This window comes from Papio anubis, chromosome 4 (genome assembly GCF_008728515.1).
Source record: "Papio anubis isolate 15944 chromosome 4, Panubis1.0, whole genome shotgun sequence".
Taxonomy (NCBI): domain Eukaryota; kingdom Metazoa; phylum Chordata; class Mammalia; order Primates; family Cercopithecidae; genus Papio; species Papio anubis.
Window position 1 is genome coordinate 150,355,257 of NC_044979.1, and position 16,418 is coordinate 150,371,674.

The window sequence follows — 16,418 nt, forward strand, 5'->3', positions numbered from 1 at the left end:
CTTTCTCTGCTCACCACATTTCAGCAATTTCGATTGGCTTGTATCATTAGCTCAGGTTACAAGTATCTTGTTCATACCAGATACTTCGTACCAGCACGAGTACCAGAACCCCTCACAAGGGGCACGTCAATCACCTCATGTTCTCCTTCACCTCTCCCTCTTCTCTGTCTCTTCTGCATTCCCTCTCCCTCTCTGTTTTGTGTTGTGATTTATTTGGGATCGCTTGAACGTTTTTGATAAATAAGGTTATTCACAAACCTAAGGTTGCAGGTAGAATCTCACTTCCTTACACTCTCCATTGCTTAATGTAATGTGATCAGACTTGGAAGGGGAGAAAGCCTACAAATACCGATATTTTACGGAGGGCAGCTGCCCTGTATTCTTTCAACTGTTGAACGTCCTTTAATTTAATTCAGAAGTCAATCCAATGCATGTTTTCTTTCCATTTATGAATTTCCACTTTCAGGAAGAGTTTTTAAAAAGTCAACAAACTCGTCCTGTTGTGCATGTGCTAATTATAGAGAATGTGTCTCTGTTCAAGGTTAAAATTTCCTTTTTGAGAGTCTCAGTGCGACCTTCCACTATTTCTGTTGGAGCAATGACTAGAAATCGTTTAAAATAAAACAGTAACTGGTTGGGCCATGTGGATGTACACTGCTCTGTGGGACAGGGAGTAACTTATAAGTTAAGGATGTGAGTGACACAGAGGATGACTCTGTGTTGGTGGTGCTGAATTTTGTTAGAGAACAAACCTCACCGAGGCTGACTTCAGCTCTACCATGAACATGCAAAGCAAGGAAATTGCATGCGTTTTGGACACACTTTGTAAGGCACCATAAGGTCTATTTCAAGAAACTAACATAACAATGGGTGATGCTAAATGCTACTGAGGAACTTGCAATATTTTGCACATATGGACTGAGTATGTGGCAGCATATATAAATATTTCGTTTGCTAATTGCAGTTAGTTATCAGATTGCACATGAACAGACAGAATGACATATGAGAAGTTCCAAGAACATTGTGTAACAGGACATACAACTGAAATGTAGTTTTCTCACACTTGGTGAAATTTGAGCTCAGCAAACACAACTTATTCCGTATTCATTCATTAAGATTAAAATATTTAAAAAATCACCAAATTCAGAACATCATTATGTTGTCATGTTCGAGGACCATTGCCAAGAGGAATGTGAGAAACTGGAGCTCAAGAGCCGCCAGCTCACAAGTTGCTTGACATAATTTGGAATCAGTTGATAGTTCAATAGCTGATTTCCCCCAAATTTAGGTACCCAATACCTCTTTTTATCATTTTGGAGCTTAACTGCTGAGCTAGTTAGAAAGGAGAGAAAGCAGAAAACAGAATAAGTTTTAAAATTGCAAAATCTCTAAAAACTGAAATTTCAAGTCAACTGTTTATAATGTTCAAGGCAAAAATGACAGAATTAGAAATGTTTACAATTGGAAGAGAAGCAATCATAAAAAATAACTTAAAGCACTTCCTGTTTTATAGGGGATTTATACATCCATCTCCCACAGATAAAGTGTCTCTCCAAGATCCCAAGTCTAGTTTGTCAAAGGTAGGATTAGAATTCTTACCTCCTAGACTTGTGCTTTCTCCAGCTTTGCATGCTGTCTTAATTACTATTAAACCTTTTGAGTTTATCTCTAGAATATGACTTGGAAGCCAGGGTGGTTTAGTGAAATGAGTCTGAGTTTTTCTATCGATGATATTTGAGTTCAAATCCTGGTTCAGTTTCATTGCCCTCATCTAGAAAAAGGATAATTAAGACGTTGCTTTCAAAAATAATTTTAATGTTAGAAACGAAGTACGTACAATGCCTCAAACCTAAGATGTTCTGAAAATGGTAGCTGTTATTATCATCACATCTTTGAGGCCTGGGTACTTAGTATGGACTCAATAAACAAATGACAGAATAAATGAAAAATATAAGAGATCACATAAGATGAGTAAGTGAATGACTGACAATAGTAAGATTGCCACTAAAAGATAAATGAAGAAGAGGCCTGTGAATATTTTCTCTGGATTCTCTCCATGTATTAGAAAGGCTTTGTTTCCTTTTTGATTTCACTCATTCATCAAGTATGTTCTTTTAGCCTCTGTAGTGCTGGAAAACATGACCCAGAAAATTAGAAAATCAAAATGCACCGAATGGCTCAAAAATGTATATCAGCTCAGCACAGCCTAAATTGGAAAATCTAATTGGACACCTATACAAACAGAGTTTTGTAAACCTTACCTGCACTAACGATTCAAACTCAAGCAGAAAACCTCACCTAGGAATAGGCCAATTTAATTAATTTTACTAAGTAGGAGAGGGCAGCATGGCCTTCTGCCAGGGTATTCCTTTTTACTTTTTAAATGAATGTACACAAAATTACCCCTTGTACCATTTCAACAACCTGCTTAATCAGACTGCCTGTAGAAACTGGGAGTCTCCAATGTTAACTTTGCTAAGGTGGCTTTAAGACCAGAGAAGAAGGAAGGATCGGCAGTACCCTGGAAATGCTAAATGAAACACCCTTCCTTATATTCCTCAGAAGCTCAACTTTGGTGACATAAAGGTCGAGATGAGGCAGCAGAGTGATCACAAACAATAGCTCTGCTGAGCTCTTCAACCCACATAATTTTCTGGCAAATAAAACATGTAGAAGACCTGTGTGCGAGGGATATTTTACTTTAAAACGGTGTGGCCTGAAAATTGAAGAATATGTGAGATATCCTTTTTAATACTCCCTTAGTACTCCAGTCTTTTTAAAAAGCAAAGAAGTAACAAGGCAGTATGAAATACAAGAAAGCAAACCTATATGGAAATTTGTATAGGAGCTTTTAAGAATATTGGTATTTTTCTACTATAGAAGAAATGCTTGCACATTTAAAAACACATAGGAAAGAGAGGAAAAAAGTAAAAAACAAGGGAAAAACCTAATTCTTTAGTTCATCAATACAAAGCTGATCTTGGTGGGTTTTTTGTCAGCTTTGAAAAAAATCAATTTAATTGAGGCATAATTTTCATATAAAATGCACCCCTTTTAGGTGTATAGTTCAATGGTTTTTGATAAATGTGTACGGCAAGTAACCACCACCAAAGCAAAAAGTTCCTTCATTTTCCCAGGAACTCAACTTTACACCCTCATCCTTGGCCCTTGGCAGTCACCAATATGCTTTCTTTCTCTTTTTTTTTTTTTTTCTTTTGAGATGGACTCTTGCTGTGTCGCCTAGGCTGGAGTGCAGTAGTACTATCTCGGCTCACTACAATCTCCACCTCCTGGGTTCAAGCGATTCTCCGGCCTTAGCCTCCCAGGTAGCTGGGACTAGAAACACCCACCACTATGACTGGCTAATTTTTGTATTTTTAGTAGAGAAGTAGTTTTGCCATGTTGGCCAGGCTTGTCTTGAACTCCTGACCTCAAGTGATCCACCTGCCTCAGCCTCCCAACATGCTGGGATTACAGGCATGAGCCACCATGCCTGGCCCAGTACACTTTCTATCTTTATCAATTGTTTTGCCTTTGTAGAATTGTATATAAATGAAATCATACAGTACCTACTCCTTTAGATCTGCTTCTTTTACTCAGCATATTTTTGATATTCTCTTATGTTGTTGTATATATTACAGATTTGTGTGTGTTTTTTGTTTGTTTGTTTCCAAGAAGTATTTCATTGTACGGACAGATAAACCACAGTTTATTTATATATTTATCTCTTGATAGACTGTTGGTTTCTAGTTTTTTGCTATTATGACCACAGTTGCTATGAACATTCATACCTAAGTCTTCATGTGAATATATGTTTTGGTTTCTCTTGGGTAAACACCTAAGAGTAGAATTGCTGAGTTGTATGATAAGTGAACTTTTAACCTCATAAAAATAACCTGCCAAATTTTTTTACCAAAGTGGTTGCAAAATTTTACTTTTCCCAATAGTAGCAAGAACATTTTCAGTTGCTTTGTATCTTCAGCGACACTCTGCACTACCTATTATTTCAATTATTTGCCTTTTCCTGATGACTAATGATGTTAAGCATCTTTTTATGTTATTGTTCATTGTACATTTTCTTTTGTGAGCCTTCTGTTCAAATCTTTTGGCAGTTTTAAAAGTTGTTTGTCTTATTGAATTGTAGGAGTTCTTAATGTATTCTAGTTATAAATTATTTGTCAGAAATAAGTATTGTCAATATTTTCTCCCAATCTGTGGCTTGCCTTTTAATTTCTAAATGGTGTCTTGCAAAGACTATAAGTTTTTAATTTGAATGAAATCTAATTCATCATTTTTTTCTTTTAAGACTCATGTTTTTTGTGTCCTAAAAATTTTTGCCTACCCAATCATATAAATGTTTTGCTCTGTATTTCTTCTAAAAGTTATAGAAAAAACTCCAAGGAATACTTTAACTGTATGCATTAAATTTTGATATGTTTCATTTTTATTTATATTCAATTTATTCTTTGTAGTTAACTTGTTATTTCTCCTTTGATGCATGGCTTACCTGGTGGTGTATTTTTAGGGCTCCAAAAGTTTAGGAATGTTTAAAATATCTTTTCATCTAGATTTCTAGATTGATTTTGTTGCAGTTAGAAATCATACTCCATATGATTTCAATTATTTGAAATATTAAGACTTTTTATGGCTCTGTATATGGTCTATCATGGTGAATGTTATCTTAGAAGAAAGAGACTAGAAAAAAAAAAAGAAATCTCAATCTTTCTTCAACTTTCCAGTAGATAAACTTGTTCCAATATGAAATATCAATTATAGATTGAGTATCCTTTATCTACCATGCTTAGGACCAGAAGTGTTTTAGATTTAGGATATTTCCAGATTAAGAAATATTTGCATATGCCTGGTGAGGTATCTTGGAGATGAGCCCTAAGTCTAAACACAAAATTCATTTATGTTCCATATACACCTTACAAATATAGTCTGATTAGGGATGCCTAACCCTGTATAAAATGACACAGCATACAATTAAAATTTCTCTAAATACATATGTGTTAATAATTCTAAGAATAAGAATTATTCTTAGAATAACTTGATATTCTATAGAATCAAGTTATTCTTAGAATAACTTGAATATCTAAGAATAACTTGCAAATAGCATAATATATAGTAAATATTTGAAAATTTATCTCATCATAAGAAATCAATAAAATGGACTTTGCCAAGTCTAATCTCACATTAAAATGTGAGTATTTTTTGTAGAATAAATAGTTTTATTCTCACATCTTTTAGTAGTATTACTTTGCAAAATAACCTATCTTTCACAAAACTCTTTTAAAAAGAAGTATTCTGAACATTTGCAGAAGTTTTAAACAATATAAACCCAAAAGAAATCTTATCTGACCAGAGTAGTTGGGAGCTTGTCAAATATGTTTATTTCATATAATCTTTAATAAAATTCTTTCCGTGTCAAGAAAAAATTTTAGGAAAATCAGCTATTATATAACTGAAAAGTTTTATCTCACCAAAATAGCTGAAAAGTAGCAACAATTTGAGGTTAAGAGAGCACTCTACTAAATTCCCAAAGCTTCAGTGATAAAATAAGATTATAAGAAATAATGAGTGGTAGAAAGAAGGATGAATTTTCTACAGCAGATTTTAGGGTCTTGCAGGGAATGAGACCACGCCTTCTCCAATACTTGCTAGCCAAGGATACACTCCCAGGTAGCAGGATTTCAGTGAACTCTGGAGGACTATTAGACAGAACAATGAAACTACATGCCAAAAATCATAAGTGACCACAATGGGAAGAGGTTGAATGAGGCAGCAGAGCAGGGCAGGGTTTGGGTGCCATGTTGGGAGAAGAATGTTAGAAGCAAATTTTTTGGTGCCACAAAAATAAAAGAATAACACTCAAATATAAATTTTCTCAGCAAGGCAATTTTTTACTTCCATAGAAGGGTGCATCTCATGGATGGAGCAATGCCAAGAGCACACCTGAACAACGGAGACAAAGGGGATTTTATTCCTGACACAGGTAGCCCCTACTGTTGTGTCATTCCCCTATTGGCTAGGATTGGACCACACAGTCTAAGCTAATTCTGATTGGCTATTTTTAAGACAGCAGGGGTATGAGTTGGAGTGGTGGGGCGAGTAGTTTGGCAGGAAGGACGGTTACAGAACAGATGACTCAGGATGAGTCGGGATGGAGCAGGTGACCAGGGGTGACTCAGGTCAAAGCAGGTGACCAGGGGAACAGATCTGAACTATTGATTAGAACTGGTGGGAAAGTTGTTTACAGAAACTAGAGGCAAGGGGGCAAAGAGAACCAGGAAGTCACAGTTTAAAATGGAGAACAGAGAATAAGAGAGCTGAACATACTGACATACTGATTCTTTGAAGAGAAACTTGGAGTTCACTATATTTAACAAGAACAACCTTTGTCTGGGCCTGACAGCTACCATACATAATTTACTTTTTCAATAAATGTATCAGGGATTCTTCTCCAAACTATTGGTAGATTTTCTACCATTTGAGTATTCCTTTTGAGTCCTCTATTAATGCCATGAAATTATATCTGTTAGAAGTCCACAATATTAAAAATCTTGAGTGAAAGGAGGGAAATAAAAAGGATTTTTGCTTTCTTTTAAATTCAAATTAGCTTCCTCAAGCCGCAGCTGGAATAGATTATTCTTGACCTTTCTTTAAGTCATAATTTATTTCTTTACAAGTCCCCACCATCAAAGTTTTCAGGACAGTAAGAAAAATGTCTGCTTCACGGAGTGGAGGACATGATTTGCAACAAACCATAATGATGATTTGCAACAAATTTGGGATTTTTTCCTCATAGTTCTTCAAAATCATCAGGCTGATCACAATCATATTCAGCTAGTAAATTTGCTTGGGTTTCATCCTCTTTTCCTCTTTCTTCTCCTGTTTATCTATAAGTTCTGACTTTTTCTGTGACCCACCTGATTATTACATAAAGTAATGCCTATAAGCTAATAGTCTACATGTTTTCAATGCTACCTGCTTTTCTGGAACTGTATGCTGTTGTGAAAGGAAAATATCTTGGGCCCCTGAAATCACTAAGGAAAACTCAAACTGGAAACTGCTTAGGGCAAACCTGCCTCCCATTCTATTCAGAGTTATCCCTCTGCTCACTGACATGGATGCATATCTGATTGCCTCCTTTGGAAAGGCTAATCAGAAAGTCAAAAGAATGCAACCTATTCTTCTGTGTCTCTCATCTGTGACCTGGAAGCTCCCTCCCCACTTCCAGTCTTCCTGCCTTTGCTTCAAGTTGTCCCGCCTTTCCAGACCGAACCAATGCACTTCTTACATACATTGATTGATGTCTCATGTCTCCCTAAAATGTATAAAATCAGGCTGTGCCCCAACCACCTTGGGCACGTATGGTCAGGATTTCCCAAGCCTGTGTCATAGGCACGTCATCAACCGTGGCAAAGTAAACTTTCTAAATTAACTGTAACCTGTCTCAGATTTTCTGAGTTCACACCGTTATTTATGCTCACAACACATTAGCAACCCCATGTAGCTGATGAGAAAACTAAGTCTAACCGATATCAAATTGCACGTGTGTACCAAAAAAGGAATTGAAAAAATCATGTCTCGGGTCCAGGGCTCTTTGATTCCAGTCTGTTAAAAACAGATGTGGCTAATTCAGACTTTCATTCACTCATTTGTTTATCCATTCATTCACATTAAGCACCCATTATATGGTAGGAAATATTCAAGATATTCAAGATATTTAAGGGCATAAAAATGAATTAAAAAACACATCTTTCCATCAAAAAGTTCACAGTCTTTAAACAATTAAGTGAGAAAAAAGTTTTCAGCTTTGTGCATGTGATGAAATCACCTCCTTTTATTGTTTAACATGCCTGCTTAGATTTGACTAATGTATTTTTTAAAAAATACATTGTGCTCTGTTTTAGGTTAACTTTGCACCTGAAAAGAGAGCAGTTACCTCTTAAAATTAGAGAACTATTGTATCTAATTGTGTAGATAGTTACTATGGGAATGATTTCATGTAAATTTTATTTTATTATATCAAATGAAGCTAGTGATTAGGTAGGTGGTTTGCAGAGATACTAAGAGCCATTTCTCTAAAAACTAGAAAAAGGAAAGATGGGAAGTCAAGTAAGTAATAGTGGTTACAATGTCTATTTTTAAATTTTTATATTTTATTTTGTTTTATTTTATTTTATTTTATTTTATTTTATTTATTTTATTTTATTTTTAGAAGCAGCACTTTGCTGTGTGCCCAGGCTGGGATGCCATCCTATAATCATAGTTCATGCAGCTTCAATTTCCTGGGCTCAAGCGATCCTCCCACCTCAGCCTCTTGAGTAGTTGGGACTGCAGGCATGCGGGTGACATGCCTGGCTAGTTTTTTCATTTTTTGTGGAGACAGGATCTGACTGCATTGCTCTGGCTGGTCTTGAACCCCTGGCCACAAGCCATCCTCCCACCTCAGCCTCCCGAAATGCTGAGATAACAGGCCTAAGGCACCATGCTTGGCTACAGGGTTTTTTAAACCCACTAAGCTAATGGCCTGGAGTTGAAGTCATGAATTGTTATGTTAAATGTGGATGATGCAACACAAGAATCCAGGTAAGAGGCAGAAACAAAAATAGATACAAGATTCAAGAATACTCAGTGTCCTTTGTACAGAAGGATTATGCCCTTCCAGGCAGTCTTTCTGTCAGTAAGATGCTGAAAACTCAGAATGCCCATCAAAGTACTACATCTGGATTTAGATCTCAGGCAAATCAAAGTGAATCAAACTCCTTCATACTTTGCAAATTACTTATCACAACAACTTGAGTTCTGATCCTAAAAACTGGGAAGACTGATAGAAGAAAAAGTAAAGGAAGTAAAGAAAGAGAGTTTCTTTTATCTCTTTTGAATGCAGAGATGATCTTATGCACCACTTGAAACAGAGTATGCTTGTGTGTTTTTTTCACAGTTTTCTTGAGACATAATTTACCTACAGTACAATTCACCCATTTAAAGTGTATCACTCAATAGCTTTTAGGATATTCACAGCATTGTGCAAACAACACAACAATCAATTTTAGAACTTTTTAAAAAAATCACCACAGAAAGAAACCCTGTATTCCTTAGCCAACACTCTCCAATCCCTGCTTACTGTAGTACTAGACAACCACTAACCTACTTTCCATCTCTCTAGATTTGCCTGTTCTAGACATGTTATATAAATGGTATCAAAACTATGTGGTCCTTTGTAACTGCCTTCTTTCACTTAGCATGAGGTTTTCCAGGTCAGTACATGCTACAAAAACAAACAAACAAACAAATAAACAAAACACTTTATGACCAAGTAATAGAAAAAGAAACTTCATTTCTTTTTGTGGCTAAATAATATTTCATTGTTATATATACAGCATGTTTTATTTACACATCCATCATTGAGGTACATTTTTTGCGGTTGTTTCCACTCTGGATATTTTACATAAAGCTGCTACAAATATTTAACTCTAAGTTCTTACATGAACATATATTTTCAGTTCTCTTGGGTACATGGCTAGGAGTGGAATTGCTGGGTCATATGGTAATTCTTTGTTAATTTTTTAAGAAACTGCCACTCTTTTCCAAAGTATTTGCACAATTTAGCATTTAGCAAAGTGTTTCACAAGCATTATCTCTGATGTGTGGGTTTTTTTTTTTTTTATTATACTTTAAGTTCTAGGGTACATGTGCATAACGTACAGGTTTGTTACATATGTATACTTGTGCCATGTTGGTGTGCTGCACCCATCAACTCGTCAGCACCCATCAACTCGTCATTTACATCAGTAATTTAAATGTAAAGTCGTCATTTACATCAGTAATTTAAATTACTTCTTGGGAAAAATAAATATGGAAGGCAGAATAGTGCATACAGTTCAACTTCTGCTTTCTATGTCCTGACACTATCTTTGGAGAAGAGGTGACACCATCTTTAGAGAAGAGGTGGGATTTAGAAGATATGCTTTCAAGTCTCAGTTCCATTTCCAGTAAGCTGGATGACTTAATAGATACTTAACTTTTCCTTGATTCAGTGTACGCATCTGTGAAATTGGAATATTGATGTACTCTACCTGTTTTACATGATTGTTTTAATGATGAAAAATAACAATTTGAAAAGATTAATGTGCTGTGGAATTGTAGGGCTCCAAAATTATTATTATTGTATCTATCATCTATTTAAAGAATCATGCAAATTTTTTTACTTATACTTAAATTTCCTTGCACTTATTCCCTGTTTTTTTAAAGATATCTGTCACTTTTTCTCTTAATTTTTTATGGGTTTTGCTCATCACTTCCTAAAGAACCCCAAGTAAGGGGTTTGTGATTAATTAAACACGATGATGGAATAAAGTATTTAGGGATAAGAGCACCTTAATTTAATAACTGACCTTGATTTACAGACAAAATGTAATGCATTTTTAGGTAGAAGTTTGACTTAGCACAATGCCTGCCCTTCAATTTTGATGTCTCCTAGTATGTGCATTAATAATATGAAAGCTGTCAGTCAGACAGTCCTGATTGAAAATATCCTCCCGATTGACTCACTGTCAACATTTCGGTCCCCTGAATAAACTCTCTTTTATACTTAAAATCTGGAACAGGTTGCTTTTTTTCAAAAGGTTTATTTTTCTTTTTTCTTTTTTTTTTTTTTTTTTTCAGTTTAAACTTTTAATGGATTGAGCAGCCCTCACCTAACAATCCTAGTGTGCCCTTTGGGGAAAGATTTCCATTTGCCTTCTGCTTTATAGCAATGCTCCTGAGCCCTCTCTGGCTTGTTTCCCTTGGAGACCATATTCCACGGTTGAGAGACGCTGTGATAGAATAATCTGATGGCTGTGGCGTGGCCGAGGTCTGACGTGTAGAAGTCATTGTACCAGTTGACGGTTCGGTTGCTCTTTTACATTTTCTGGAGGAACTAGGTTGGAAAGAAAAACATGGAGGCAGAGAGCATGAATGATTTTTGCAGGTTTGGTCTTTTTAAAGCTGGCTTTGTATCTGTTGGAGATGACAGACGGGAGAGGGCTGATCCAGGAAGAGCTGTTATTTCTGTAATTAAAAAGAAGCAGCATCAGAAGAGAAGAGCCATTGTTCAGGCTGGGTTTGAATTACAGTACATCTTTAATTACCAGCCTTTTTTCCTAGTTATTTTAATGTTTTATTAATCCTGTTCCTCAAAATATCTTCTTTCATTTATAACCACTGACAGAAAAAAAAAAATGTGACAATTTATTTTCCTTTGTGCTTTGTAGATAGCATTCTCTAACCTATGGGTCAACGTGATCTTGAGTTTTATTATATGATACCTACAATGGTGTCTTATCCGTGCCTCCTACTCTTTTGTGTTTATATGATTTTTTAAAATTACTGTGGATCCATGGACCTTAACCCTTAGAAGTCAAAAATCAAATTTTGAGTGGTTAGCAGTTATTTGCTTACATTTCTTCTGAACTGAAATTACAAAAGAAAAAAAAATCACTTTTTAGGGGGAGAGAGGGATAATAAGTGAAGGAATTAATTGGTAACTAGTGGTGTTCATATGAATTCACTGACCATCTCAACTTCAAATAACTAAGACCTTGTTAAGGAAATAAATTGGATGCATTAAGGTGAGGCTAAAGTGTTGTAGGATATTTACAAAGGAGACTAATATACTTCAGAGATATTTTTAATATAGACGAGTTTTACTTCCGTGTTTCTCAAAATGGAGTCTCCACACTGGCAACAGCAACTGAACCTGGGAACTTGTTGGACATGTAAATTACCTGGTTCCACCCACAACTACTGAAGCAGAGTTTGTGGAAATGGGATCCAGCAATCTTTTGTGTTAACAACCTTTTCGGGGGATTTTGATATTTAGGAGTTACTCCTCAGCTCATAGATTCTCAAACTGGCTCTACAGGAGAATCACGTGGAGAACTTTCCAATACATCAATGCTCAGATTTTGCCCAAGACCACTTACAGGAGAATCTTTTGGGAGTTGAAACTGGGCATATTTTTTTTATAGACTCCCCAATTGATCCTAATGAGCAGCCAGGCCAGGGTACAAAAGAATATGTCTCAACCCTAGTTGCACTTTACAGTTTCCTAGGGAGATTTCAAAATGTCCTGATCTCAAGGTATCCCTCTATACATAATTAAACAGGATCTCTGGGGATGAGATTGGTATCTATCAGAAGTTCCTGTAAAATTCTCCTACGTAGTCAGGGTTGAGAGCCCCTACGTTCACTGAAGTTATTTGTATGGACTAAATGATCTCTCCAGACCTGTTCTCTTGATGCAGTTCTTTAAATGTTGGGCTGAAAGATACAAATTTATGTACACATTTTGTTCCCACTTAGCACATTTTTCAATTTAGTTCATTTTTCCCCTGACTTTGTGGCATGTTAATTTCCCATTGGGGTGAGTTACGTAAATGTGAGCTTGTTGCTAACAAAGGGGGAGTCCATGCATAAACCACCATTGATAAAAGGAAGAGAGTAGGATCAGACATGCACAGGGTGTGAAAGCCAACCGCATGAGGAATTTTCAGGTTATATGAGAATTGATATGATGGAACAAGCCCTTTCTTGCGACAGAAGTCATCACCACATTTAGAGCAGAGCAGGAACTTGTCTAGGTTGCCTTCTGAGTCTCCAGCTCCATGATGTGAAAGTGAGTAAACAAATAAAATACAAGATATCCACATCTTTTCATTTTGAGCCTATAGGTCTATTAGGTACCAGGCAAAGCAGACTGGTATTGATACTTTGTCTCTCCCAATAAACCAGTCAACACAAAGGCCACCTTAAAACATAATAACATACAATTTTGTTCTAATTCATCGTGCAAAGTTCAATGAATGCTCCACAATAGGGAGTTTTCAAAGATTCTTTGGTGAGTGGGATGGACTTTCTGAGTTTGATGCACAAACACTCATCTATAGGTCATTCATAATTATTACCTCTTCTTAATTTCCTGTTAGGAATCTACTGCCAAACCCTATGTTTTCCTGAGAATGGCTGTGGATGTCACCATTTATCTTCTATTCACGTTTGCCACTACTTCAAGTCTCCATCTCCCAAATAAGTATTACTCTCATCATCTCTTTAACAAACCGTTCTGCCCCAATGTGTGCTACATCTGATATCATCTTGCAAGCACAGCTGCCAGAGAGAATCATACTAAAGCACTGCTTTGTCATGTTACTACCCTAAAATGGCTCCAAATTTCCTTCAAGGTAAAGTGAAAGTAACTGTGGATCTCAGATTCTCCCTAAATGAATGCAATCCTTCCCTCCCATTTTTATGCTGGTTCCTAAGGCAAACTCGTAGCTCCAGTTAGCTGATCATCTTATTCTTTTCCATATATGAAAAAATTCTATTGTCATAACATAGCACCTCAGCTGTGCTTTCTACCTCCCACCTAATGTCTTCATCTATCCAAGTTGTATCTACACTCCTGAGTTCAGATAAAATCTCAAATCCTGCATCATATCATTGATTTCTCTTTAGGGTTCTCTGAGCACTAAAATTCTCATCTCCTGCATTCACTGGCCACCTCCTCCTGTGCCCTGCTGGTGCACCTAAAGTGCTTATCACAGAAATCAGCCCTTAATTGCCCTTTCTGCAGATAAAGATGCTCATTCAAGATCAATTTTACAGAGCTCCTTCTTCAATTTCAAATGTTTCCATTTATCTCCTAAGTAAACTGTAACTTCCGTGATGGAACCCACATTTTCATCCAGTGCTAACTTTATAGTAGGCACTTCTATGGATTTTACATGGATTTTTAAATATTACTTCATCCAGTCTTACTAATCTAAGATGTAAATATTATTATTATCTGAACTTCACAGATAAAGGAAGTGAGACAGTGAGGTTGTAAAAAGCCAGATTTACCCTAAATAAAGAGCTATCAAGTGGAGAAGCTAAAATTCAGATTCTCCTCTCATTCTAAAGCCCATGCTCTTTCCCTGACAACATCAAACATCTTCCAAACTATCCTTTACATCTTTATGATTGAGTTTAAATTATTTAGACATTTAGAACAAAATACCATTTTGTAATGAGAGTTTTTTTTAATCTCAAATCTTTCTTAGGCAAACAGAGCAATAGCAGTAAAAAAGAAAAAAAACCATGAATGTTATGGAGTAGAATAATTAATTTTCTATTAAATAGAAATGGCTAGTGTTGATGATCATGGCATGTTGCCAGTGTGTAATGAGTCTGAGAAATCAAACCCTTAGAAGCTGGATCAAGCCAAACCTCTACACTGGCTAAATGATACATTAGGAAGGATACAAGAGGAGGAAAAATGAAGGGTGGGAGTTGTCCAAGGTTAATTACAGAACAATCATCTAGGAACAAGGCAGTGAGAACAGGGAGGTCTGGTATGCAATGTATGCTGAAAGGCTGGAACCAACACATTGAAGAAATTACTCAAGTACAGTTCATTATTTAAGAACACACTGCCCTCTGAATTCTCTAAAGGTCAGGGTCAACTTTATACCAGACTTCATTTGCATTCTTTGTTAATTTAGAAATGGTCTCTTGAGTACCTCTGTAAGTCTCTCATTGTATAGTCTATAGGTATTCTATTATAAATATTCAGATTAATCTGCCAACTTTACCCAGGCCATGGTATTATTCTTGGCATTGTGCTAGGTGACCCAGAAAGTGCGAAAATGTAAGATATATATGATATAATATTATAGATAGATACTATTTATTAAGCATCTGTTATATGATCAATACTTATGATATTTTCTATAACCTTCTGTTAAATGTGGAAGGTAGAGAGAGTAGCAGCTTCCATTTTACAAAGAAACTGAGGTATAAGATTTTACTGAACTTCTTAAAAGTCACATTACTGTGAAGTGGCAAATCCAGGATTTGAATTCAGCTCTCTCTCTCTCTCTCTCTTTTAAAACTTGACTTTCTTTTACCTCAAGATAAATTTCATTATGCTGGGGAACAAACAGCTCAAAAATTTCATCATCCAGCAACTCTCCAAGGCAACTGCCCTCATGTGGAGGCTCAGCACTGCAGGCTGCCAGGCTCGTAAAGCACCTCCACGTCTGCAGGGGCTTCCCCAGCAGGGGAAGAGAGTGTAGGGGAAACACACCACTCTACATGCCTCAACTCAGAAGTGACGACCTCCGTTTCTGTTCTCATTTTGTTGCCCAATACAAGTCACATGGGGACACCTAACTTCAAGAGGGTATTTGCTTGTCATATGGGGAGGAGGCAGGGATATACTGGGTAGAAGAGGACAGTTCCCTGGCAAAAGCCCCACTCTCAAACCTGGAAACCCATGGCCCTAAATAGGAACAGGCATTCCTGTTTTCATGCCTGAAAGTTGCCTTTTGGCCTGCCCCATTCCCCTATTCTGTACCCATATAAACCCCAAATCCCAGGCTCCATGAGTGGAAGAGAAGAGGGGCAGAAGAGCAGCAGAGTAGCAGAATGGTGTGGCAGAGAAGGAGAGGAGAAAAGGAGTATCTGAACATCGAGAGGAGTTTGTCTGGGGGCGTTCAAGAGGACATCAGCAGCAGGAAGGCTGATCTCCTGGTGAAGATCATCTTCCCACTCCAGCCCATTTCCAGCTCCCCATTCATCACACTGAGAACCACCTCTATCCAGCAATAAAATCCCCCACATTTACCATCCTTCAATCTGTCCATGTGGCTTGATTCTTCCTGGATGCCAGACAAGAATTTAGGTAGCAAAAGGACACTGAGCTGGCTGACACTTAAGTCATCTGTGTATGATGACTTAATACACAGAGCTAAAGGAGCACTGTAACACACCCACTGGGGCTTTGAGAGTCACAGGCACCCACGCCTAGAAGCTACCATGGGGCCACAGCCCAGAAGCGCTCACCTTGGCTCCTGCACCTGCCCATCTGCATGTTCCCCCTCCCATAAGGGGTTTGAGTATGTGGGAGCTGAACACACAAACCACGCCTCTGTTGCATGTCCCGTCAGGGGGGTCAGAGAACTCTCCCATTTCACTTGGAAGGAGATAATGACAAATCTCAAAAATACACATTACACGTCTACAAAATACATTGTATTGCAACAATATACCTCAACAATTTGTATTCTGTTTCAATTCAATAGGTAGGTAGTAAGTCTTTGCTTAAAACGTTTTGCTAAGAGCAAAGGTGAGAGGACTTGGTTCCTGATATGAAGGGATTGACAGTCTGATAAAGATAGTAAATCCTATAAAAAGAAAATGATTAACAAAGAAGGACAAGGAATATTTGAACTCAGAAGAAATAAAGGCAACTTTGATCTGGGGGTATTAAGGAAGGTTTAAGGCATTTAAATTGTTTTTTGGAGAATTAGTAGGATTTTATTTGGAAATACAAGGAAGAAAGTCCTTCTAGATGAAGAAAGAAAAGGGGTAAAGATGTAATAGGA

At 36.9% G+C, this 16,418-nt stretch overlaps 1 long non-coding RNA gene across 1 annotated transcript; it reads left to right on the top strand.

Moving 5' to 3' along the window:
* The first annotated feature begins 10,905 nt into the window (after window positions 1–10,905).
* LOC103882700 lies at window positions 10,906–15,838 on the top strand. Its single transcript, XR_644632.4, has 3 exons — window positions 10,906–10,981; window positions 12,978–13,232; window positions 15,411–15,838. It is a non-coding gene; the product is annotated as an uncharacterized LOC103882700 (long non-coding RNA).
* Window positions 15,839–16,418: the final 580 nt, after the last annotated feature.